This window comes from Ambystoma mexicanum, chromosome 1p (assembly GCF_040938575.1).
Source record: "Ambystoma mexicanum isolate Mex_15411 chromosome 1p, UKY_AmexF1_1, whole genome shotgun sequence".
NCBI lineage: Eukaryota > Metazoa > Chordata > Amphibia > Caudata > Ambystomatidae > Ambystoma > Ambystoma mexicanum.
In genome coordinates this window covers 764,809,633-764,834,751 of record NC_090921.1, presented here as the reverse complement: position 1 = coordinate 764,834,751, position 25,119 = coordinate 764,809,633, and positions in this window count along the sequence as shown.

Here is a 25,119-nt window from a genome sequence, read left to right as displayed (position 1 = left end):
CTCTATTTGCAATAACCAAAGCCAACACAGATTTCTTCCCAGGTGAGGTTTCTCAAGGCAATCAACGGGTCAGATAACTTTAACAGTTCCAGAGGTGACGCAATTAATCTGAATTAAAAAAAAGAAAAAGTAGGAAGTTGTGACAGCAGTCAGAGTGGAGCCTCAACTGCAGCCTTCTCATTCTTCAGAGAACAGGCTGCAAGTTCATGCTATTTCTTCGGAAAGCACACTTCACCGGTCATTCTAAGTCATGTTAATGACTATGGGCCTCATTACTAATTTTGGGGAAAGGCAACAACGGCGCTGGTAGTGCCACCGGCGCTGTTGTTACCTCTCCGTAACATTACAAGTATGCTTGCGGTGCCCATCTGGAACACCTGGTCAGACCAGGCGTGCAGAGCGGCACCCGCGGGCAGTACCGGATGGCAGCAACAGCCCGTTATCAACGGAGCCGTTGTTACCATCCTCCCCATTCCCATAGAGCCCTGTGGGGGCTCAAATGGGAATGGGACGTACCGGGTCAGGGTCCCGTGAAAGGGATTTACCGGGTCCTCCAAGGTCAGAATGGTCCAGTAAGTCCCCTTTTGCGGGACCCGGACCCGGGTTTGGCGGTAGCCATGCCCTTCTGAAGGGCATGGCTACCTACAAACTCGTAATGAGGCCCTATGCCTTCATCCACCCACTGTGGGTGATGTCGCCCCATGTTGGTCTCCAGTGGCTCAATGCTCCCTCTATGCACTGCCAGTCTCTCGACGGCCCTTTGTGGAGACCAAGTCGTGCCTGGTAATGTCGGTGCATGCAGGCTTGTGCCTATCTACAGGAACAACTTGGCACATCCACCCGATCTCAATTGTCACATTTGCGATCTCAATGTCACACGGCCTTGTAAGATCGCTGTCTTTGTCCACCTTTGTTTCCCCTCCCTTGCCTCCCCTTGCTTCGTCTCGCCTAGAAACACTTGTGTATAGGTGGGTTATAAATGCCATAACATATCATATCATATCACATAAACAGTCTTCCATGCAAGACCCTCACCTGTAAGTTGACGGTGGCCACTCAACAGTAGGGTAAAATACAGTGCACCTGAATCTGTGCTCTATTCATCAGTGCTCTTTCATTGCACCAAGGCCCACCCTGGTTCAGGGCTGCATCTAGACTGTCCTTGCTCTGGTCACACATACCGAGGTCAGTCTGATCATGAGCTGGGAGTCTGTGGGGGTAAGGCAACAATGGCACCGGTAGTGCTACCGGCACCGTTGTTACCATGCCACCACATTATGTATTCTGCTCGCGGGTGCCGCTCTGCACGCCCGGTCAGACCAGGTGTGCAGAGCGGCAGCCACGAGCAGAACAGGATGGTAGCAGCGGTACCGTTGTGAACGGTACCGCTGCTACCATCCTCCCTATTCCCATTGAGCCCTATGGGGGCTCAAATGGGAATGGGGACATACTTGCTCTGGGCCCCGCAAAAGGGAATTACCGGACCCTCCAAGGTCGGAATGGCCCGATAATTACCCTTTCGCGGGACCCAGAGCTGGAACCGAGTTTGGGGGTAGCCATGCCCTTGTAATGAGGCCCAATGGCATTTCAGTTCCTTACCTTAGGGGGTGTAGGGAATCCTAAGGCACCTCCGCCCAAATACCCTGAGCACACTGCATGTACACAGGCATTTCCCTTTTATAGAAAACACAATTCACCGGAACGAAAACTTCCAGCCAGGTAACTGAAAAAGTCTACAACTTTCCAGAACACATACACAACGCATACACTGTAAGCTCAGAATAAGCACTTTTACTGTCACTATCACCCAACAACACCAACTCCCGATCAGTTCATTGTTTGTTCGACTCAGGGCACTCGCCCTCAATGTTCAGTTCACATATCTAATGGACACTTGGGGAATTCTCTCCCCATAGAAAGAGCAAACAAAGTCTCCCTCGGAACCCGCAGCACATTGGCGATCCTGCCAATGGTCGGTGGTGTGTCCAGACTCTTTTGCCTGGTGTGGCGCAAGTGGGGCACTGACTTATGCAGGGGTGGCTTGAAGTATGAGCGCGCAGACACACACACATAATGATCAAAGTTCAGGACAAGGGGGTGGCACCTGCAGTGGCCAATCAGATCCCAGGGGTATCACGGGCCACCCCAAGCCCCTCCCTGGACACGCCACTACCAATGGCATCCATGACTCCTTAATGTGCATGCAATGGCAAACGGTCTAATGCAGAGGCAAGCTCATTCAGCTGCACAAGGCACCATCACAGCGGCAATGGCATCACATGCACACCCCTCTCATTTGCTACAAAACCGTAAGCCTTTTCAAGATTGGAGAGCATGCACACTTGACTCTTCACTAGTTCTTCCAAATGCACCGATGGAACTCCGCGGGATAGACTCCCCGTGCACTGGCGTGACTCTGGGAAGCAGGAGGGGGTGAGAGCAGGGCTGGAGGTGAGCGCTGTCACATGGATGTTGCCACCAGTTGAGCAATGTTAGCCAAGCCCATGTGTTTTAGGGAGAAAGTGATAGCACAGCAGGGTGTTACCCAGCCAGTGGAGGGAGACTCCCACGGTAAGCCTCGGAGCAGGGAAATTAAGAAGGCTGCCAATTAATTGCATGGGAGCCAGGTTGCAGTGTAATTACAGCTGGTGCCCGCCAGAAAGTGGGTCAATCCATCCAGCCCTGCCTGAGAGAATTGGAGAGCCTGGTATCTTATGTTCTTTTACTTCTACAATGTCTAGTTTTTTTTTTTTTAAAAAAAGAGTATGGGCCTCATTCCGAGTTTGGAGGTAGCCATGGCGCTATTAGCGCCATGGCTCCCTCCAAAACCTGGTCCGGGTCCGGTGTGGTGGAATGGGGACTTTCCGGGAAATTCTGACCTAGGCGGACCCGGTAAGTCCCCATTCCAAATGCCATTCCCCATTCCCATTTGAGTCCCCATAGGGCTCAATGGGAAGGGGAAAGGCACTAATAACGGGCCCGCTAATTGCAGGCCCGTTATTAGCTCCAAGGTCCCTTAACGGTCCGGTAAAGAACGTGTGGTCAGACCACACGTCCTTTGCGGGTCCCGCTAAGGGACCTCGGAATTGGGTGGCAAGGGATGAACGCCACCGGTCTCCTTACCGGTGACCATTAATCCTTACCACCCAACTCAGAATGAGGCCCTATGTCTCCCATAGGGTTTGACAATATTAAAAAAAATTACTGAAATCAGCGAGGAGGTCAACATTCCTACATGGGAATGAGGTCTGCAAGACAAAGGGATGTGCGCGGGATGGGTTAAGTGATTGACAATTAGCCGAATACCTAGGCGATGAAGATGGCAATGGCATAATAACAGTGATGCTGACCACAAACTGGATGGTTTCTGCCCACTTAAGTGAATGTTATTATTGTTACCCAACAGCCCGCCACACACTCTATTGCCCTCAGAGGGATCAAAGGCTTTGTCAGCTCTGCAGGTTATAGAGGTGATATGCGCCTCGACTGTTCTAGCCACTGAGCCGGAGGCATCAGCTGAGCCAGTGATGTTTAGTTCTGCAAAAGGTGGGGGGAGTTGAATAATGGGTGAAGGGGTTCAGAGTTGACCCACGAGAGCTGGACAACCGGTGTGATATGCTGAGTATAGCATAAAGACACTCAGTGCTTTATGGGCAAACGTGTTACATTTTTATCAACAGAATGTATCTGCACCCTGTACATACACAGTCCCTTGAACACGTTTTAGTTCTCATTGAAACTGGGTTTCACACCCAACAAATCACTTGACAATGCCAGCTGCTGATTACACTCGTCCTGCAGTAGAAGAGCAGTGCCCTGGCCTAGTGACCAGCCAGCATGTCCCAGAGCGCGGGGAAGATCCAGCTGTTGGCTAAACCCTGCAAGTGGGCGGGACTCCTGCTACTTCAGCCAAATGTAACTATAGCGCTGAGCCAAACTAATGGCACCGCTAAAGGGACATCTACTGGCCAAATGTAATGGTGCGGCTAAAGCGTCACCAGAGCCGAAACTAATGAAGCAGCAAACTCACCACCTATGAGCCAAGCCTGATCGTAGAGCTATTTATCCTAAACATGGAAGATTAAGGCAAGCAGTAAAATATATTGAACAATGACCTCGTTTAAGGACCAATGCTTCATTGTTAATATTGGACAGGCCTATAATTTGCCTGGTTTCCTCTGACCCGGAAATCCAAAACAATCTTGAAGATGGGTGACAGAGGAGTGCATAGTTCAGAGCTTTAACCGGCAGCAACTTCTGGAATGTTCCTCCTCTCTGCCTTCCCATGAATTGACCGAAGCCTTCAGCAGGGCAGTGAAACACGGAGGAGCGACTCGATGCATTCACAAAGCCGTGCTTTAATCCCGTGAATGATGAGCCGGAGTTAAGTCGTGATGTAGGACTCACTTCTTCTATGATGAGTGTGCAGAACCTTCAACACACATGAGGTCCCAACAAAAGGCAAAAGAACTGGGCAGAGATGCCAATTGAAGCAAAGAGGAGCATGTTTGTGGAGCGTAGTATCTTTCCCCCCTCTGCTCTTCCCATAATCAGCACGTCAAGGGGAAGGGCGGTGCGTAGCACGTGGAAAGGCAGTGAGGCATTCTGGGATGAGATAGGGAGATGTCAATGCTGCTGAAAGTGTTCTCCACCAAGACTGACAATTACAAATCTTCCTTATCAAAATAAGCATATACCTAGCAAAGAAGGCATCAATAAATATGGTCAGACATTTCTCATTTCCATAGGAGAGTCAGAACGGTGGTGGCTAATCTGGATCCCTAATCACAAGGCAAACACCACTGCCAGAAGCCAATGCAGATGAACCAGAGTGGTTGTAAACGTCTTTAAAGCATCAATGCATACATCCACCGTACATTATTCCAAGTACCACAACACCCACGCCTTTTTCCCACCATCCGGGTATGTCAGCCGCACAATGGCACCATTTGCTCCAAATGTTCACGATATAAGTGGAGGCAATGGGCGGATCAGTGTTTTCAGTGGCATGACACAAAGTTACGCTATAGAACAGCCTGGCGGTGGGAGCTCACAGAGTTTGAGAGCCTTCCACTTGGCACACCACTGAATCCAACAGATTACATCAAGACATCTGCAGAAGCGACTACAAGACTGAAGAAGAACTTCAGTGGAAACTAAAATGTTAGGCAGCGTATTGTGAAATTTTACATGCAGAAGCAATGAAGCAATGAGTCAACGGGGACTTTTTCATGAATGTAAGAGAATTAACCAGAAATGTTGTAGAGCAACCACTACAGAGAACATGGTTCAGCTATGTTGATAGTTGACTGACGAAGATGATTTAGGAACATATGATATCAGTGGAAGATCCCATGCTGGAAGAAGCCCTGACCATTGCACAAACTGCAGAGGCGACATCAGCAAGGCGCAAATAAGATGAGAAGAAGACGCAAGCTGAGGAAGTGAGAGCGATAACATGCAAGAGCAACAAGGGTGCAGAATGAAGTCAGAGTAGCAGCTGACCAAATGGTACTGATGTGGAGATTGCATGCACATGACAAGCAATTGGCCGGTTCCGGCCAGAGAGAAAATGTGTTCCCATTATAATAGAAAATAATATACAGTAAAACTCAATTGCACTAAACTGCAGTGGTGGTGGAATCCTCGTTGTGCCGTGAAGATTCTGACCAGCTGGAGGATCATTTAGCACTAGAAGTACTGGTGCAACTGGAAGGACAACATTGATGAATGTTACTCCAATTAAAGTCCTTGCCAATTTTGGACCGGACCTCATAATTGTACCATTATGGGCCCTTAGGGTGTGCCGAAATCAAGATACCACCAGCTTGCGGAAATCGGGTCTAAATCCAGGAGTGTGTGATGGCACAACGATCAGTCTATTGAGATCTACCAAATGTCACATTGATTTGAAGGGATATTCCCAATAAATCAAACTGTAAGTTGATGCTGTACCAATAAAGAAGAAAGCAATATCAACTTCATTTGGTGAATATTTGCAATTACGTGTAAAGTGGTGTTTTTAATCTATCTATTGTGAAAGGTTTCAATTGTAAACCCGAACACATTAAATATAAAAATAGGAAAATAAATAAATAGGAAAGTTGCATATCCTCATTATGACCAAAAAGGATATGCTAGATTTACTTGATGGAAAGGTAACAGAGAGCACCATTGAAACCGTGGAAGCCACTGAATGACTAAAGCCTTTAGTGGTGGTTGCAAAGAAGGAAACAGGTAAACTATGTTCATGTTTCATCTTCACTGTTTTAATGAGGTGATAGTCACAGGCAGCTACCTGTTGCCTACAATCTCTGAGCTGAAGATCTTGCCAATGGGCAGGTTCCATCCTTTCATCAAGTTGGAGAATTGAAAGCTATACCACCAGGATAAAGAGCATAACTCCAAACCACTGACAGCCTTCATTAAACAAATAGCAGTCCTTCAGTTCAAGAAGTTGCCATTTGCCCTTTCATGTGCTGCTTCTTCATTTCAGTGGATGATGAATTAACTTCGTCAAGATACAGACAATGTAGTCCAGGGTGCAATATTTGCCATTGGCAAGTGAAAATGTACACTTGACGAGCAATAAATGGTGTGCTGTCTGCATGTATTGAAATGAGGTGGCAAGGGACTTTTTATGGCTGTATAGTAGCTTGCAACTTTCAGTGTCTACCCCTGATGTAGTCCATATAGACACAGTACACAAGCACAATATGATATTGGACTTGGTACTGCAAAGTATCAAGCATGCTGACCTCAAATTGGGGGGGGGGAGTGGGAAGAATATTCATTAGACCAAAATATGGTGCACAATCTAGGATAAAAGCCCACAGGTGACAGCATTAAGCCTTGACATGATCTAGTTGGATCAACCATTGAGGCAAAAGGGGTCAAGCACTTAATTGGATAGAGTAGATTCACGTTGCATTCATGGATTTCAAACAGGTGATCCCTGGTTTATCATACCTCCAACATTTCAATTCTAACGTGCACATGTATGACAGTGGTTAAAAGTCCTCGTGGAGAAGGTGCAAGAGGCCAAGATCAATAGAGAGAGTAGTCACAAATGCTTCCAAGACACCAGCACAGAGCTCAACTATTTAGTAAGTGAAAAAGAGATGCTCATTTGACATGATGAGTCATTGGCACGTGCCTGGGTGATCACATATTTCAGATTCTGTTTACGCAGTGTGGATTCCATGCTCTGCAATGATCATTAGCCACTCATTCATATTCTGAAACGAGGGGGCAACACCTGTCGATCCGAGATTGGCTAGAACAGCAGCCAAATTGGACTATTTTGCAGGGTGGAGCAACACATCGACATATGGCGTATGAAGAATACTGTGCACATAGGATACAGAATTGGACATTCAAAATGATTAATGCATTCTAGCCACTACTGATGGGTGCAGACAAGGATGGTATCATAAGCAATGGGACTAGGCCCACGTACTTTGCATAATACAAGACACTTTCAGCACTGTAAACCCACAAATTGAATGGATGGCTTTGTATCACCTACAAAAGTAAAACATGGTCTAATAGATATGGTTCATGAAGGTCATTTGGGAGTAAATATGACTAAAACAAAGTTCCTTCCAGCCACATAATGGTGACCAGCAATTGACTGAGAAGTAGACACAAATGTTCAACACTGTTCATCTTGTCTGCCAAGCAGTAAAAGGCTATTCACTTGAAAAGCACCACTGCATTAAACACCATGTCCGACCAAGCTTGGTCAAACCTAGGACTGGGTGTCATACGTCCTTTGGACAAGATGAATGATAATGAGAAAAATGGTATTATATTTGCACTTTGTCAGCAACAGCACCAGCATAACGTTTGGTTTGCTAGAAGGTATATTCGAAAAAGCGGGCTACCAAGATGAACTGATTAGTGGCAACAAGGTACCGTTGACTTCTATGCAGATGCCAATGTATGTATAATCAAAGGGCATCAAGCACAGCAGAATGGTCTTTTATCATCCACAAGCCAATGGACAGGTGGAGCACTGTAATTGCTTAGTTATTGAAAGTATACAGCTGGTGGCTGCATTGGACAGGGAAGGACAAGACACAGACCTTAGAGTCATAGCAGCTCACAGGATGGCATGGAATTCTGCCACATGAGCTCCCCTCCTTGAACTCAAGAGAGGGAAATGAATGAGTCCTGGGTTATTCCGAGCATGGATCAGCAACATTACCAGTGCACAGCATACAGTTGAGGAAAACATTTGTTACTGAGTGTAACAATGGCAAAATAACATGAACAAGTGCTGCTATGCCAGACATGCAGTGAAGGCACCCTCTATAGAAGTAGGAGGTGAAGTCAACTTTAGATTGCCAGGCAAAGACAAACTTATGCTCTTTAAGCATGGAGACCCAGAGTGGGCGAAAATGATGGGGTTGTGGATGGTGCACAAAGGTGGAACATTGAGAAAGTAGCACTTCACAGATTGAAAACACGGACACTCATTATGAACCTTCACTCTCCACAAGCAACGATTCAAGGCACATAGAGTAACATTGGGACAATCCACTGGGTGGTTTCTGCCCTGGAGCATGTCAAGTGGGTACAAAACAAAGGACAAGGGTGTAAAGTATAACATGAGCTTAACCAGGATGCAATGATTCAGGTAGAGATGAGCGGTGGCAGAGTCTATAAGAACTTTGGTGAAGTGAAGAACTGAATAATGCTTGCATTCAGCAAAGTGCAATGCTCCCCCAGGGCCTCACTGCCTCTCTCTTAAGTGGGAAAGAAGGTCAATTAACAGGTGGTGTGGCAGAGTCTCTGTGGAGGATCTGAAAATAAACAGTTGCAGTGTCTTAATCAGATGGTGCACACAAAAGGCAAGTCTAAAGCAATTCTTGGTTTGGGCTCTTATTGACCCTAATCCACAGTCCATTAGATCACTGATGCCTTTGTCATTGGGCTGAAGATATGCAGGGTCACTCAGCCCTCTTCTCTTGGCTCTGCAAGTAGGTTCTTACATGGCCACCAGGTCGCAGATGCAGCCTCCAGGCCCCTTGCTGGGCTGGGTTGCGTAGCTCTTGTCCAATAGGAGTATATTTTCTCAATGTTTTGACTGTGCCAGGGAGGCCATGGTTCCCATGGCCACTTCTCATAGACCCTAGTGCCCTTCTCTCCAGGCTGTTTCTGCCTTAATGCCCCAGACCCTCGGTGAGAGTGCACTGTCTGTACCTCATCCCACCTATGAAGTCTGCTCTGGACTGACTTGGTCTGCTGGAACCTCCCTGGCTTCTTTCAGGCTAGTAGGGTCACCTGTTCTCCTCTTATCTGCTTAAGTGGTGTTGCTTCATCTATCTACCCCTAGCTTTCCTCTGTCCACTTTTCCAGATGGTGAAGGGTCGATTTTCCTTCAAACTGATGGTATCACCTCCTACTCCAACCATGTCAAGTTTCTCTTCCTACAACTTCCAGGTCTCCCCGGAAGATGGTATGAACTCCTCCTCCACCTCCTCAATACTGTGCCCCAAACCTTCCACTCCCCCTTCACATAGTACAAACTCGTTTGTTGATCCCAATACTTTCTTCCCCATTCTCCAAATCTCCCTTCCAGATGGCATCATCTCCTCCTCCAACATCCTCAAATCTCTTCCTCCAAGCTCCAAGTTTTACATCCAGCTCTCCTACCAATATGCCTGAAGCTCACCAGTGTCCTCCCAACACCTTCCTCTGGCTCCTTCTAAAATAACCCACCCTCCCAAACTGAAATGGCTGCTTTTTATAGGGTGGGTGCCCGGCCCCATGGGTACTTAGAGACATTGGTTGCACCTTGCTAGGAAATATTTCCATTTATGTGTAATTTTCCATCCAGTTGTGAACCCCCCAACTTGTTGCTGTTGTCTGACCATCCTAGCCTGACTTTTGCCAGTGGAGCATAGCCTTCTGCTGCACTCCGCATGCCCTTAAAGACAATCAGTACTGGGAGACTTTGTTTCCCTAAATCTTTCACTTTGTTGCAACTTTTTTGCCCGTGCACAAAGTACCTAACAGTATAGTGCGCTGGGGTCTTCCTTTCATTTTTAAGGCCCTAGACACCTTCAAAGGTTTTTTCGGTAGACGTACAAATGTGCCTTGGACAGAGCTGGTGGCAGCTGTTATTTTCCACATATTTTAACCCTTTCTTTCTGTCCATATTGCATTTACTGCATTTGGCCCTGGACAGTGGCTTGGCCCCAAAATATCCATTCAACGAGCTCTGTTGTTCTGTCCTTCGGCCATCATGTCCCTTTGCTTCCCCAGGTCAAGCAGACCCGGGACAGTCCTTATTTGGTCATGCATTCTCCCGCGAAATGCCATGCTTTTGCAGGCTTCTACAGGCCTTGTGTGTGTGCCTCGAGGATGTGGGCTGGACTGTCTAGTTCCAATACACATCCTGGGTGCCAGAGAGTCTGGTGTGCTGGGAATTACTGGGACCTCTGTGGTCCGTAATTGGTCCACATCTGGCATGGCTATATGTGAGCAGATCGCTCATTGGGTCCTCTTTGTTTTGGCAAAAGGAGATTCTGGATAAGCGAAGGGGCCCAAACACCCATACCAGTTCGATCTCTTGAGTTCTCACTGAACCTAGGATAGGATCCAAGCATCCTGAAACTAAGAAGCTGAGTCGAAGAACTGCTGGTGACAAGCTGGAAGGTTTGGCACCCTAAGCCCGCTGTTGTCCCGCAGGACCCCTCTGCCTCTATGATCGAACTAGAAGATCTGAAAAGGCGCTTCAACCCATTTGAATAGTGGGAACAACCACTCGAAAGTGGGAACAACACCTCGAGAGTGTTCCTGGGCCAACCAGTGAACTGACCAGCTTGTGCAGGACCATTGTCCTGAAACCACTGCCGTCTCGTGTTAACTATTGAGACTTTGGAGATCGTAAGTACTGGGTCCAAGGCAATCTCCAGCCGAGTTTCGTACACATAGGCATCCTAGGTCTGGAATTAGGAGAGTATGACTGAACCCGAGTACACGCGGTCCCTGTGTCGCACAACCGTGGTGACCAAGTTCCTGGGTGCACTGCTGCTTTGCCCCCCTGTGCCCTGAGATGAGCTGCAGTGAATTCGAGCTGATCCCTTCACAAGGAGAGGAGAAATCGCCACTGTCCCGCCACAGAATCATCCTTGGAACTCAGCCGCTGAAAGCCGCTGAGATGCACTTTTGCAGCATTTGAACCTGCAACGGAAGTGGACTCGACTGGCAAAATTTGGTCCAGAGTGCGCCTTGGGTTGGTGAGTACTTGCAACCCTTACCAGTGGCCCCTGGTGCATCCATCCATTTTTATGCACAAGTGTCCCCTTAGGGCCCTTTGTCAAGGTAGCCTCTGCTACCAAGCTATTCGCAACACTTGGAGTCTGTTCTGCCCTCTTGGGGAGACCGTCCTCGAATAGTGGGAACTTATTCTTCACTGCCTCACCTGCCTTGCTGAGCTGCTACAGCCCCTGCAAGAGACCCTGTTTTTGCGCGACCGCACATTCGCGTGCTTCTGCATCCAAAGGTACATTGAGCATTAGGCTCCACTCTTAGGGATTGCACTGCCTTTCAGTTAGGGTTGATAAAGTGAAGGACTGCCTAGAGTACATTTGCACCGTTTGCCCCTTTCGCTTACAGGTTGTAGACCCTTACTGTGTGCCATACCTTTAGGTCAATGGTTCTGTATATATGTTTGATAATAGTGCTGTGTTGGTTTAAGTATTCCTTTGCTTCTATTTGATTTAAAAGGCCTTTAATAAATGTACATGTATTTTTGATATACACCTGACTGAGAGTCATTTGTAGTGTCCTTGACTTTGTGTGCTCATTGTGGGCTTTCGATCACCCTCACCCTTCCTGAGACCTAATCTTGACCGCCGCCAATGTTAACTTGATTGGTCTGGCTTGTCCAGCAGGTTACCCTGTTCCAATAAACTAGGCTGGCCATCTGAACCTCTGCCCACCAGGTCAGAGTTCAGAAATCCATCTTAACACACCTGAACTGTGTGGTTTTGCTGGTCCGTGTTTGAATAATGTGCTTAGGATCACATTGGTTGAAAGGGGGTGGGCCCAAGTGTACATTAAGTTCTGCTGCCATCTTGGAGTTTAGAATGGCCCTAGACATGTGTTAGATTTCTTTGCCTCCCACTTGTAGCCCTGCATCCATTGCCTGCTTCAACCTAGATCCCCTTGCCCTCATTGCATCTGGTAAGCATGTAAAGAAGTCTGGCATGATCGTAACACCTTCGTCTCAGGGAATTTTAAACTTTCACAGGCAAGGGAGAATGAGTTTTGTTTATTTTCTTTCTCACACATACAACACGATTCAGTTTCGCTTTGACCTTGTACAACTTTGTATCCACAGTGCCATCTGGGTCTGTGCAACATTAAATCAATACAGACAGTGGTGTAGGCCACACGATAAGCAAGGACACTCCATCAGCTCCACTTCCCCACTGTGATATTACCCCTCCTCCTTTGAGCATATATACGTTAAACCTATTCCCTCACCCCTCTCATCATCTTCCTTACCTATAGCCCATCAGACACCCTTAATTGTTTTTTTTCCTGAACTAGACCTATAATGCAAAACAGTTCTCATGGATGTCCCCATGTACATGCTGGGTAACTACCACCTATCCAACATTACCTTGACTCACACACTACAACTAGACTCTACCCTATAAAACCACTCCCTGGTTAATCTGCCTAATCTTCCAAACATCACCCATGCTTAATCCCTCGATCCAATGTTACTATCCTTGACTCTAAACTCATCTGCTTTTTCCATCTAACCCTCTCCCTCTGAAAACTCAGCTATTCACTTCACTATCGCTGTACCCTTCGGTTAAACCCCTACTTCATCCATCACAAAATAGAAATTCAAACCGGAGGCCAGGGCCCTCTACCTCCACTAAATTGTTTCCTCCCTGCAAGCCTGCTCTCCTCCACTTGTCCGCTGCATTGAAGTTGCTTTTAAGGAATTCAATACTGCACTTGCTACCTTTTAAGACAACCACTATGCTGCACGTTCCTTCAGCCCCTTCCCTCAACCATTGATCTCCCCAACCATTGACATCTGAAGACAACTATGCATCCCCACGTTTACGGCGGACGCAAAGACTGCTACTGTTACTCTTCATAAGGCCTACAAAGACGCTCTCCTTGTCTTCAATACAAGGATATCCTCTCTTCGCTGACACCTCGACAAACTCTGCATGACCCTTCGAACTATGCTCTCCCCCACTACAAACCTCTCCACATCCTCCTCTCTCTCTCCTTGCGTCTTTGCCTTCTACTTCTCTAAAAGTACTAAAATAAAGGACAGTCTGTCCACCCTCCTATCTTTCCCTCCTCCTGCCCCTTCTTCCTTTGCACCATCTTCCTCCAACCCTGCTGTCTCCTCTTTATCCAATTTACTTTCCAATGAACTTCTACCCATTTTGTACTCTGCAAATCCATCATTTAATCATGTTGACCCCTTTGCCCCAGAAATAATAAAATACATTGGGGGTCATTCCGAGTAGGGCGGTAAGGGTTAACGGTCACCGTTAACGAGACCGGTGCCGTTAAACCCTTACCGCCCTATTCCGAGTTCCCTTTGCGGGTTGGTACTTAACGCCTGCTTTTTGCAGGCGTTAAAAAACCAACCCGCAAAGGGACCTAGGAGCTAATTACGGCACCGTAATTTACGGTGCCGTAATTAGCGCCTTCCCCATTCCTATTGAGCCCTATGGGGCAAAAATGGGAATGGGGAAGGGCCCTTGGTGAATGGGGAATTACCGACCCCGCCAACCTTGGAATGGGGCGGTAATTCCGCCATTCACCATGGCAGAGTCGGAAAAATAACGGCATCAACCAAGGCGCTAATAGCGCCTTGGTTAACGCCAGGGTCGGAATGAGGCCCATTGTGCCTTCACCTCCTCATGCCTCTCCTTCCGCTTGAATATCTTCTACACCACAGGAATCTGCTGTAAAATAATCACTGTTATCCCCAAAATCAATAAATCCACTGCTAATCCTAATAATCAATTGTTCCACTGACCTGTCTCCCTTTCTCTGTAGCACAGCACTCTATAATCCTTGAAAAAGTTGTGTTTAAGATCACTGTTGGCTACCTGGTTACCTAGAAAACCAGTAACTCTGTGCCCTCTTCAACCAGGCTTTCAGAGCAAACACGTCACCAAAACTGCTCTCACTCATTTCCCAGACTTTCCCATTACTGCTCACCAATCGCATTCTCCTCCAGTCAAATCCTACTTGATCCCTACGCATTCCTTGACACTGTCGACCATACCTTGTGACCCTCTCTTATCTAGACTTTAAGGTCACCACTCTAGACTGAGTGACCTCCTACCCATAGAAGTATTCCAGTCCATCACACCAGAGCATGCCGTATTACGGGTGCATGGAAATGTAACAGAATCACCCCAATTCTATGTAAACTACGTTGGCTTCCTCTCCAAGTCAGGTTAATGTTTAAGATTGTGTGTATCATCTACACAACACTCCTGAATAGCACACCAGCATGCTGGTGTGTAAGATCCACATATCTGGTGGTACGCACTCCTTGCACAGTAAATTGACCAACCGACATGATTCACAACTCGTCCGAACAGTGAGGACCCACAAAGAATCCTTGTCTTTTCATGCCTCCACTGTCCTGAACTCGATCCTGGTATCTGCTTGGATTGCATCCACAATTCTCCAATCCTGCAAAGCTCTCAAAACGTGTTTCATCAATATCTGACCAAGCACTGATTCCGATGGACATATAGACTGATGGTTAACCACAACTCACAGTACTGAACTACTGTTAAAAGGCACTAGCCCAAATGCAGGCTACCCACGGCCTTTACAGAGCACACTGTACTCGAGCTAGGATAGCACTTGAGAAAATAAAATGAAGATATGGTTCTCCCTTCCTACAGCAGCAACCAAAACTCCTGTCTACCGTTTCTTTTCCCTACGTGGACTCCTCATTCCCTTCCCTAAGGCTCGAAATGTTGGGACCTCTTTGACAACAACTGCAGACTTGTGTGATTCATCACGCCAACAGCACTACAGTCGGAAGTAACCTGCTAAATATGATACAAATCTGCCCGCACCTCGGCATCTACTCTACTAAAATCCTCACCTCAACCCTTACCCTCAGTAAACTGGATGACAGTTCCAGCCTACTGATTGACCTTCCCCTCTACTCCTGTCCTCCCCTCAACAAGGTTCTCAAGTTCACACACACATCTTCTACAATCTACCAAGATCCTCTCCCTCCTCATCACAACATCACCAACATGGATGGCTTTCCTTGCCCAAGCATCCCATTAAAATCCCTCATTATTGACTATAAATCTGTCCATGACCTTGCCCCCTCGCTAACTACCTGCATTTCTCTCTACTCCCCCTGTAATTCTCCTCCCACTGTAACATCTCTGTCCCCGGCCACATTGCGCCTCCCCTTGTTTCTGCTGCTTCCCCCCTTCCACTGGAATACCCTCCCCACCATTAAAGCCAGCCAACCCCTAATATTGTTCACAACACCAATAAAGACTCGCCTCAAATGGATCCTTCCCTTAATAATCCTAGCCCATCCCATATCCAGGCACTGAATGTATAAACGCATATAGGTATATCCACGACCTGTAATGGCACTGGGTGCCTTTGTTTAGGCTATTTGTGTCTGTTTCTAGCCCATGTCCTAGTCTATTTAACTCCATAGTATCCTCACACCAACCAGCTTGCTTCCCTTCTCATGTCTGCCTGCCCATAGTAAAAGCACCCACCTCAGGAACTGTCCCTGCAAACTGTATGGCCTGATATGTATCTTATTTCTGATCGCAATAACATACGAGTTATTCAGTAAATGCAAAATGAAGCTCTAAAAGTTGGCTTCTGAGATGTGTTCAACCTGCATGTCACTGTTATAAATTCCACGGCACACAGGTGCCCATGACTCGTAGGTTGCAAACATGGCTATGCAGAAAATCGATTGACGTCTTCAACTTCTTATTGGAGTTGGAACCTGCAGGAACCGCAAGCACCTCTTTCAGCAGGTGCATACCCCTCATTGGCTATCTATCTGGCATTGGAACCTTTGTCCTGCTGGTAACACACAGATCTCTGCAACATGTGCTGAAATGAAACGGGATTCGTGTCCACATCTAATGAAATATTTCTCTAGTTCAGCGGTACTCAAAGTTTTTGATGCAGAGCCCCCCTTGAGTTAAAATATTGTTGTCCAGCCACCCCTTTAGTAGAAATAGTGTAGTTCTGACCCCCCCCCCCCCAGATGCCCTATCTGCTTATATTTTCTATTGAAATCAGTCACTGTACTCCCTTTTTGAAGAGCCTCCTGCCCCCCTTGGCCATACTTTGCCCTCCCCACCAAGATGGGCCAGAGCCATAGTTTGAAGACCACGGCTCTAGTTAAATAACTCACATCCCCTTAGTTCTGCGTTTAAGGTTGCATTTCCAAATAAATATTCTTTTGTGAAGTATTAGAGCCCTCCCACTTTCTATCCCACTCAAAGCACCAACAAGTGGGCATCTACCACAACATGTTACTTCTTTTCTTAACAGTGTCTGTAACGGTGGTGATTACGTATGTAATCTTAGGGACCTCCCATGAACATGTTGCATGCCATATAATCATGAATGAAGCAATGCGAGGAGTCAAATTACTCCAGCGGGAACCTAAGTATATGTGTATGGCTTAAGGGTATATAGGATACATCTAAATCTGTTAAGGATACCAATCGGGCGTCACACACCGGACCAGGAAACTTGCTTTTATCCTGTGATGTGGCGCTCAATAGGAATGCTTTTTCTTTAATTTCAATGAATTCAAATTGAGCCGATACCCGACCCGTCTCACACCACCTTTTACAAATACCGGGGTCATGATGGACCATGAACCAGGCCGGTTGATGACAATACAAGATTTATTTATTTTTAGAATTCACAAAAATCACACACATTTTAATATTGGGCAGCAATCACCAATGGGGTGATAATTAGAATGGAAATGGAAGCAATGCACTTGGTTAACCTTCTACCTGAACATATCCAAAGCACAATTGAATAGGAACACTTTTTGAATTAAGATAGATAGCACCCAAGTTAAGGTTTCCCCTGCAATTTCCTCTCCACCCACAAATAATCAAATTCTGAGTGGATAGAAAGAAGCAGCAGCGGATTTTAAATCCTTGGCAAAGGCCTGAAATGACTCTCGGATTTTGATAAATAATTAATTATATATGATTTTAAATACTGATATGCATATGTTTTATCACAGTATCAGGGATGTTATATCACTAGCAACCATCAGGAAAATTATCACAAAAGCATACAGTTCACAAAGCAGATTGAAATGGAAAACTCGGTGCAGCCGAATTCACACATGGAAAACTTGCATTTTTCTAGTTTGCAGTTTTAAATGTAAAAACGTTTTTTGCAAAAAACGGGTGAAAAACACTGAGTTGGAATGCGGTTTTTGGGCAGGGTAATAGATGCACAGCACAGGGACAATGTGGAGGTGAAAGAAGAGCTATAGGTGTTGAGTTGAGAGCGATTTGGAAGGTAGAATGAGGTTAGTTTTCAGGAAAATAGTGCAGTTAAAAAGAGAAAATTGGTTTTAAAATGAAAGGCAAATTTTACTTAAACTAGGTTTAATTGCTAAGAAAAGAGGAACACCACCCGTGAATATAAAGGTTACGCTGCAGTTGTAACCCTTCATGCAGTGTAGCCCTTTTCTTTAGGGAAAATTTATTTATTTAATCAAAATATCGCTAATGACTTATGATCTATGCAAGACAGAAATTAAGAGGAAAGTGGGGCTAACGCTTGGAGATCAAGGACAAGATGCACAGAGAATTCTGACAGTTGGACAAGTTATCAGGATATGGATAGGGTTGCTTAGAGAGAGGAACAAAGACAAAATATCAAAATGGGGTAGAATATGGGCCTCATTACAGGTCGGGCGGTCCGGAAATAACAGTGGTGGTAAACCCACTACCACTGTTAATTCCGGACTGCCCGATCTCGAGTCCTGTAGGCGGGAGGTGTCATTCCCGCCAGGTCTGACCTGGCGGGTTTACCACCGCCTGCCTGCAGGCAGATGTGGAAACACCGGCACTATCACGAGATGGTGCCAGTGTTTCCATGGTCCCCATTCCCATTGAGTCCTATGGGACTCAATGGGAATGGGGATTTACACCATTCCACCTCCGGAATTCCCGGGTCACCGGGGTTGTAATGCCCCGGTAATTCCGGGAATCATGGAGTCGGAATGGTAATACGAGTCAGACGATAATCAGGTGGTTTTACTGCCTCGGTTACCGCCGGACTTGTAATGAGGCCCTATGCGTGATGGGATGTGGATACTCACAGTCTGCTCTTAAATTTGGGATTAGGCACAGTCAACTGGGTTCTGGACTCCAGGGCTCGGGTCACCAGACTACAGACTCTCCTGGCAAAAGACAGCTGGGCAAAGGTCTGGTCACAGTACGGCGACACCTCAGTGGGATGGAGCGGGTAAGCAGGGCAAGCAGTTGGTGGGCAAAAAGCAGCTCTGGTTTCAGGATGCTTCACAAAAGAACACCACAGCTTTCCCTTTGTCTATTGGGATTTTTAGATCTGGGGTCTCTGGATTGAGGTCTTGCTGGGATGGTCAGCAATGCTTTGGCTTTGCATTGAAATCTGGAATCAGTTATGCTTTGGCCTTTCAATGGAATCTGGAATCAGCTATGCTTTGGCCTTTGCAAGGGGATCTGGAATCTGCTATGCTTTGGCTTTGCAGTGGAATCTGGAATCAGCTATGCCTTGGCTTTGCAGTGGAATCTGGAATCAGCTAAGCTTTGGCCTTTGCAGGGGGATCTGGAATCTGGCAAGAAGAAAGTGGAAAATCAGGAACACAGGCGCAGGAAATTCAGGAAAGAGTGTGTAGATTCCTGTCAGCCACCCTTTATATAAGGCATGGTGACATCATAGATATATACGGTGGGGAAGGCTTAGCTGAGCACGCCTCTAAACAACTGGATTGGTCAGGGGTAATGGTTGACGTCTTGCTCTCAGCTGGTTGGGTTTCAAGGGCATGCTGTCAGATTTATGATGTGAGTTTTACAATGTCCAGATCCTCCCACAGTTACTTTAGCTAAAATCCAGTTTTGCCATAAATGGCGCATTTGTACAGTGGTAGCATTTTAACAAATTACATAAACAGGTTACATATTTTATGCAGCACGTGCCAGTCCAACTTTGTAGTCTGTAAGACATTGTTTCACCCTTCTAATAATTTTTGGTCATTTTTAGGGTGAAATATTTGGCCTAAAACTCTATAACTTTATACATGTGTGTGGATTATCATTAGGCATGTCAGCATTGAAATGCGCAGTGTCATTAGGTATACTTTCCGTGGAATACCCAATTCGCTGCCATTTCTATCCCCAATATGGCAGTGAAAGCTACAATGACTTAAATTACAACCCACAAAATTACATTAAAGCTGTTAAATGTTTTAAATTCCTGCAAAGTCTGGTTACAAAGATAAAAGTCTGAAAGGTTTCTTAATAAAATAACTGTTTAAACCAAATGGTCAGCGTTGTCCGCCAAATATGGTCATGCCTTTCCAGGCTACCCCCCCCTAAGTCAAGGATTTGTCATGGAGTTTTTCTTTGAAGCTTCTTGTAGAAGTCACAGGGAGGTGCGATTTTCTTTTTCACATTTTCGTGTCCCAGAATTTCTATTGTGAGAGGCCTCTGCCCAGCCGAAAGTCTGATGAGTATGTGAACTTTCTTTGTTTTGGTCGGTCAAAGTTTTCCAACCTAGTAATTATCAGCCAAATGTCCTAAATGTTTATGGTGGTTCTTTTTTGGGGGAGCCCTAGCTTAGCCAGCAGGGAAAAACTTGTTCTGGAGCTTGCAAAATCCAGCCAATGCAGTTTAATTCCTTTTATTTTATTTTATTTTGTCCTGGATCAAAACAAACCTGTTGGATAAAACATTCCCTATGTTTCACACCAACAAACCCCTTTACATTGCTAGGCACAGACAAGTTTTTGTTCAGCATGGTACTTTTACAACAGGCATTTTTTTTCTGGTTTGCAAAAGCCCATTTTTACATGTGTGAAGGCAGCAGGCATTTTCATTGCAAATTCGCTTTGACTCTTCCCTCTGCATTTCCACATTGTTTTGTAGCCATAGTTAGTTCCTTGTACGCAGCAATTTGTTTGAACACAGATGCACTTAAATTGACATGGGCCCAGAGCCAGGGCCTCTTTGACGCATTGATCTTTGATATTTTGTATCCCAAAAGTAAAGCGTTCCCTGTGTGGCTGAGGCAAAGCTTCTTTTGATTCCGTCAGAACCAAACAACAGCCTGTCATTCAGGGATACTGCTCTTGTCTGCTGGAGCACAGTGTGAATGTGAATGGGCATGGCAGAGTCTCCTTAATAAAATAGCTTGATGAGGAATCAGAGGAAAAATCATCAGAGCAGCATCATTTTTTATGTAAATATTTCCCTTTTTCAATGGGAACTGTGGGTTTTCACTCCCCTTCTTTGGTACATGTAAGAACACACTGACACCTTTCTCTGTCTGCTCCCGGTTCCAACTCGCCCATTTTGTGTTTGGCAAGATGGTGCAGCCATCCTTTTGTCGCTGCCAGGTGCAGTTGTGACACAATGGTGCCCCAAGGAGCCAGCACAGCCATTTTGCTGTTGACTGTCAAATCGCAGCTTGGTTATGGAGAAGAATTCTGTTGAGTGGGTCAATGTAGCCCACACATCGTTAGGGCAGAATTTAGAGGATACCACATTTATTTATTCATTTAATGTGTCAAAATGACAGGAATGCAATGTATTTTTGGCACAAAAACACACAATTTACCATTGATAACAGATTGGGGTCCTTTACAATGGGGTGAGATAATGTGACTTGAAGACCAGATGTTGCAGGGCAAGGTGGAAATATAAACCAGGGACGAGGACAGGACAGAATGACATTAGAAGGGAATGGTGGAGAAAGTGCTGCATTAAGGATGGAGGTGTGAAGAAAAAGTGCCTTAGGGTTGTCCATGAAGGGTAGGGTGAGAGGAAAACAGCATTTTGCTCTAGCATACAGTGCTAACAAACAGATTCTTCAGAAAGAAGGAGAGCTTCGAGGTTGAATTTAAAAAGTGGTATAGTTGGAGTAGTACAGAGAAGAACAAAATTCCAAGGTAGGGGAGGAAGGAGAAAGAGTGGAAACGAGAGGGGGCACTGGTGGCTCGAGTAGTGGCAAGTAGGTGAGCTGAGGATGATCTTAACAAGCAAGGAAAAGGGCAGGGAGTGAGATGAGCAGACAGGCAGGGTGGGCGAGTCGATGGATAGTTTTGAAGATGATGAGAAGAAGTTAATACTTAGCCCTTTCTTTCACAGATAGCCAGCCAATCTGCAATAGGGGAGGAGGTAGAGTTAAATAGAGAAAGGTTGAAAAGTGTGTAGACCCCAAAAGTGTCCAGAAAAGAAAAACTGTAGTGGGAAGGCAATAGAGAAAATTGGCACAGTGGTCAGATCTAGGACTAGAGAGGAGATTAGATGTTTAGCATTATTGAAAGGAAGACGATGATGGATGTTTCTGATATTGAGGAGGTTGTGACTGGCTGCAGTGGCAGATTTGCAGATGAAGAGCAAGAAGTTGTGTGATGCGTTCAAGATGACACCAAGATTACGAGCAGAAGCAGAGTGAGGAAGGTAGTCATCAGAGAAGAAAGAAAAAAAGAGGAACAGATAGCCTGTTTGGTTAGGAATTAGAGAACTTAAGTCTTGGTGAAGTTATGCATGAGCGAGTGAGACACCATCCAATATTTGATGGTGGAGAGACAGTTTGACACTTTTGACAACAGCTTGTTGGATAAGCAGTGAAAGGAGAAGAATATCTGATTGTCGTCAACAAAGAGTTGATAGGAGAATCTGTAAGAGGAGATCAGTGTGCCAAGAGCTGAATTAAAGAGAGCGAAGAGAAGTGGACCAAGGACAGACCCTTGGGGAACTGCAACAGTAAGGGGAGTGAGTGGGGAGGTATGGATGTTCCAGGACACCTGAAAGTGTCTGAGGGAAAGGTAAGAAGCAAGGTGAGGTAAGAAGTGAGGGCCTTCATTCTGGCTGATGCCAAGGAGAGATAATGTTGAGAGAGTCAGAATAGTCAACAGTATCAAAGGTAGCCGAGAAGTCAAGAATAAAAATAGATGAAAGGTTTGCATGCCGAGCGGAGGAGATTAAGTTTCTGACTTTGAGGAGAGCTGTCTCTGTAGAATGCAGAGGTCAGAAGCTAGTTTGAAGAGGAGAGGGTCACAGAGGATGTGCATATCTAGGAACTCAGTGAGTCAATAGAATACTACTCTCAGATTTTAGTATATTGTGGTAGAAGAAAGACAGGGCAAAGGGTGGCTGGACAGTTAGGATCTAGACCAGGTTTCTTTTTTTTTTTTATAAATCTGTTTATTGAATTTGAACAACACAACATAGAAAAATAACCATGGATCATCGGCATACATAGGATGAAGGCAACATAGCAATAATAACAGTTAGAAGAAGCCCATAAGGCCAAGGACCGTGAGACAATAACAAAACAGGGCAGGTAACCAATGCTAACAGTAATATCAATCTATCCCCACCAGCGGATCCCAGTGAGCATCTAGCCATTTACCCCATATTTTTTCAAATTTACGGGGGCAGCCCCGTGCGTTATAAATCCGGCGTTCTGAAGCTGCGCACCTGTCCAGCTCGTTACTCCAACGGTTCAGGCACAGTGGGTTGGCAGATCCCCAGTTAGCTGCAATGAGTCTTTTGCCTGCCCCCAATGCGATTGCCAGAAACATTTTCCCATATTTTGACAGGTCTACTTCACCCCAGATGCCTAAGAGAACCATTTTGGGATCCCTGGGGATTGGTATCGCCAGGGCGGCAGAGATTGTACTAATACATTCCTCCCAGAAGGCCTGTAACACCCGACAGTCCCATATCATGCGGTAGAAGGTGGTGGGTTCATTTTTGCATCAAACGCATGTGCCGTCTTCTAGTCCACCCCATCTGGCCATTACAGCACGTGAGTGGTATGAGTGATGGAGGATTCTCAACTGTATTAGCCTAAGCTTGGATCCATCCCAATTTCTCTAGGGGACATTAATGCATCAACCCAATCTTCAGGTTCGAGGTGACCTACGTCCCTTTCCCACTTTGCTTTGAGGCCTTCCAGCTGTGTAGCCCCGAAGGAGTTGAGGGCCTGGTAAAGAGTGGAGGTGACCTTAGAGCAGATGCGTTGCGGGAGTATATTGGTCTCGATGGGGGAGCAGAGGGGTATGATTGTCGTAGCAGGGAATTGGGTGCAGATAGCGTGGGCTAGTTGCGTGTGCCGAAATCGGTCAATGGGTACCAGGTTGAATTGTTCTCGGATGGTCTCAAAGCCCAGGAGGCGACCCCCCTGTATCACCTGTGCTGGTGTGTGTATTCCTTTTGCATGCCAGTGGCCAAAGGAGCCCATTCTCACTATTTCCGGGAGGAGCGCATTGTGCCATATGGGCTATGATAGCATTGGCTGTCCTTTGCAGCCGATTAGTTTGTGTGTGTCTCGCCAGGCGTGACCTATATGGTGGGTCATTTTGGGCAGCACCGGGAGTTGGGCATGGGTGGCGTACAGGGTTTGCAGCGGTGTCAACGGGGCGATGATCTCCAGTTCGATACAGATGTGCGGCAACGTGGGGTCTGCGTGCATTCAGTCATTTACCACTCCTATTTGTGTTGCAAGGTAATAGGTGCGTATGCAGGGTAAACCGATGCCCCCCTCCCATACTGATCTCTGGAGCGTATCAAGGGCGATCCGGGATTGTTTCCCGCCCCATAACAGTGTGCGTAGGTACTTGTTAATGAATGCAAATGTTTCTCGGGGGATGAGGAATGGGGCGTTCTGAAGGACCTACAACAGCCTAGGGAGGGTCATCATTTTGAATAGCGCAGCTCTACCCATTAGCGATAGGGGAAGTGATTGCCAATGGGGGGTGTCTCTGGTGAACCGCTCAATTACTGGTTGTAGATTAAGTCGGGAATACTCCTCGAGTGTCGGGTTAAGCCATATACCCAGGTATTTGAATTCCTAAATAGAGACATGGTATGGGCAGGTCTATGGGATCGCAGGCTCACTAGACCAGGTTTCTTAAGGAGAGGAATGACAGTAGCTGCCTTATAGGATGAGGGAAAAGTGGCATTGGTAAGAGAGGAGTTGATGAGGGAAGTAAGATGTGAAGCAACACAGTGAGCTAAGTGCTTCATAATATGTGAGGACAATGGGTCAGCAGGGTGCACAGGAAGGATTAGCCTTGAGGAGTAGGGCAATAATCTCATCAGGGTTGGTGGAGGCAAAGGAAGACAGTAGCGGGATGGTAAGAGTGGTGGAGAAAAGTGAGCAGGAGGAGGGGATATAAGGTCATTAGCAAGGGTATTGTGAATGGTAGAGGCCAAGTAGAGAGCAACACCATTTGCAGAAAGAGTAGAGGAGAAGGGGGTGGGTTTAGGAGGTGAGAGAAGTGAGATGAGAGATTTTGGAGATGGCTAGGTTGGGAGGATTGAGACGAAATGAGAGAGAGAAGTCACGTTTGACTAGTGGCATTTCGTACTGTTCAAAAACCTAAATTAAATTATGTAAAATAAAATAAACAGAGAAGAGGTGAAAGTCATTGGAACTCATTACAAGTGTGGCGGTCATTTGATTTTGATGCCTTGTCTTTGCTCCCCAGATTCTGGTTCACACAAACTATAGATCTCGGGAAGCCTGGCATTTTCAAGCAATGGCCATAATTTCTGTTACAGATGTTTCAGTGATGACAGTGAGACCAGAAGAGGATAAAAGTGTTCCACTGGGGGATATGTGGAGGTCAGAGGAATGTGGGTGGTGATTTTCATTCAAGCAGAGGATAATGAAAGGTGGGAAGATGCTGCTGGAGGCGGGGTATGGATGTTTGGATAGTGAATATAGGCCGTTCACGCCATGGAGTGGTGGAGGGAAGAGATTTTCCGTAATGTTTGGGATTTGTGTTCATGCCGAGTTGCGGCCAGAGTCTTTGCTATTGGGCAAACGGTGTGGATGCCCGGTGCCTTT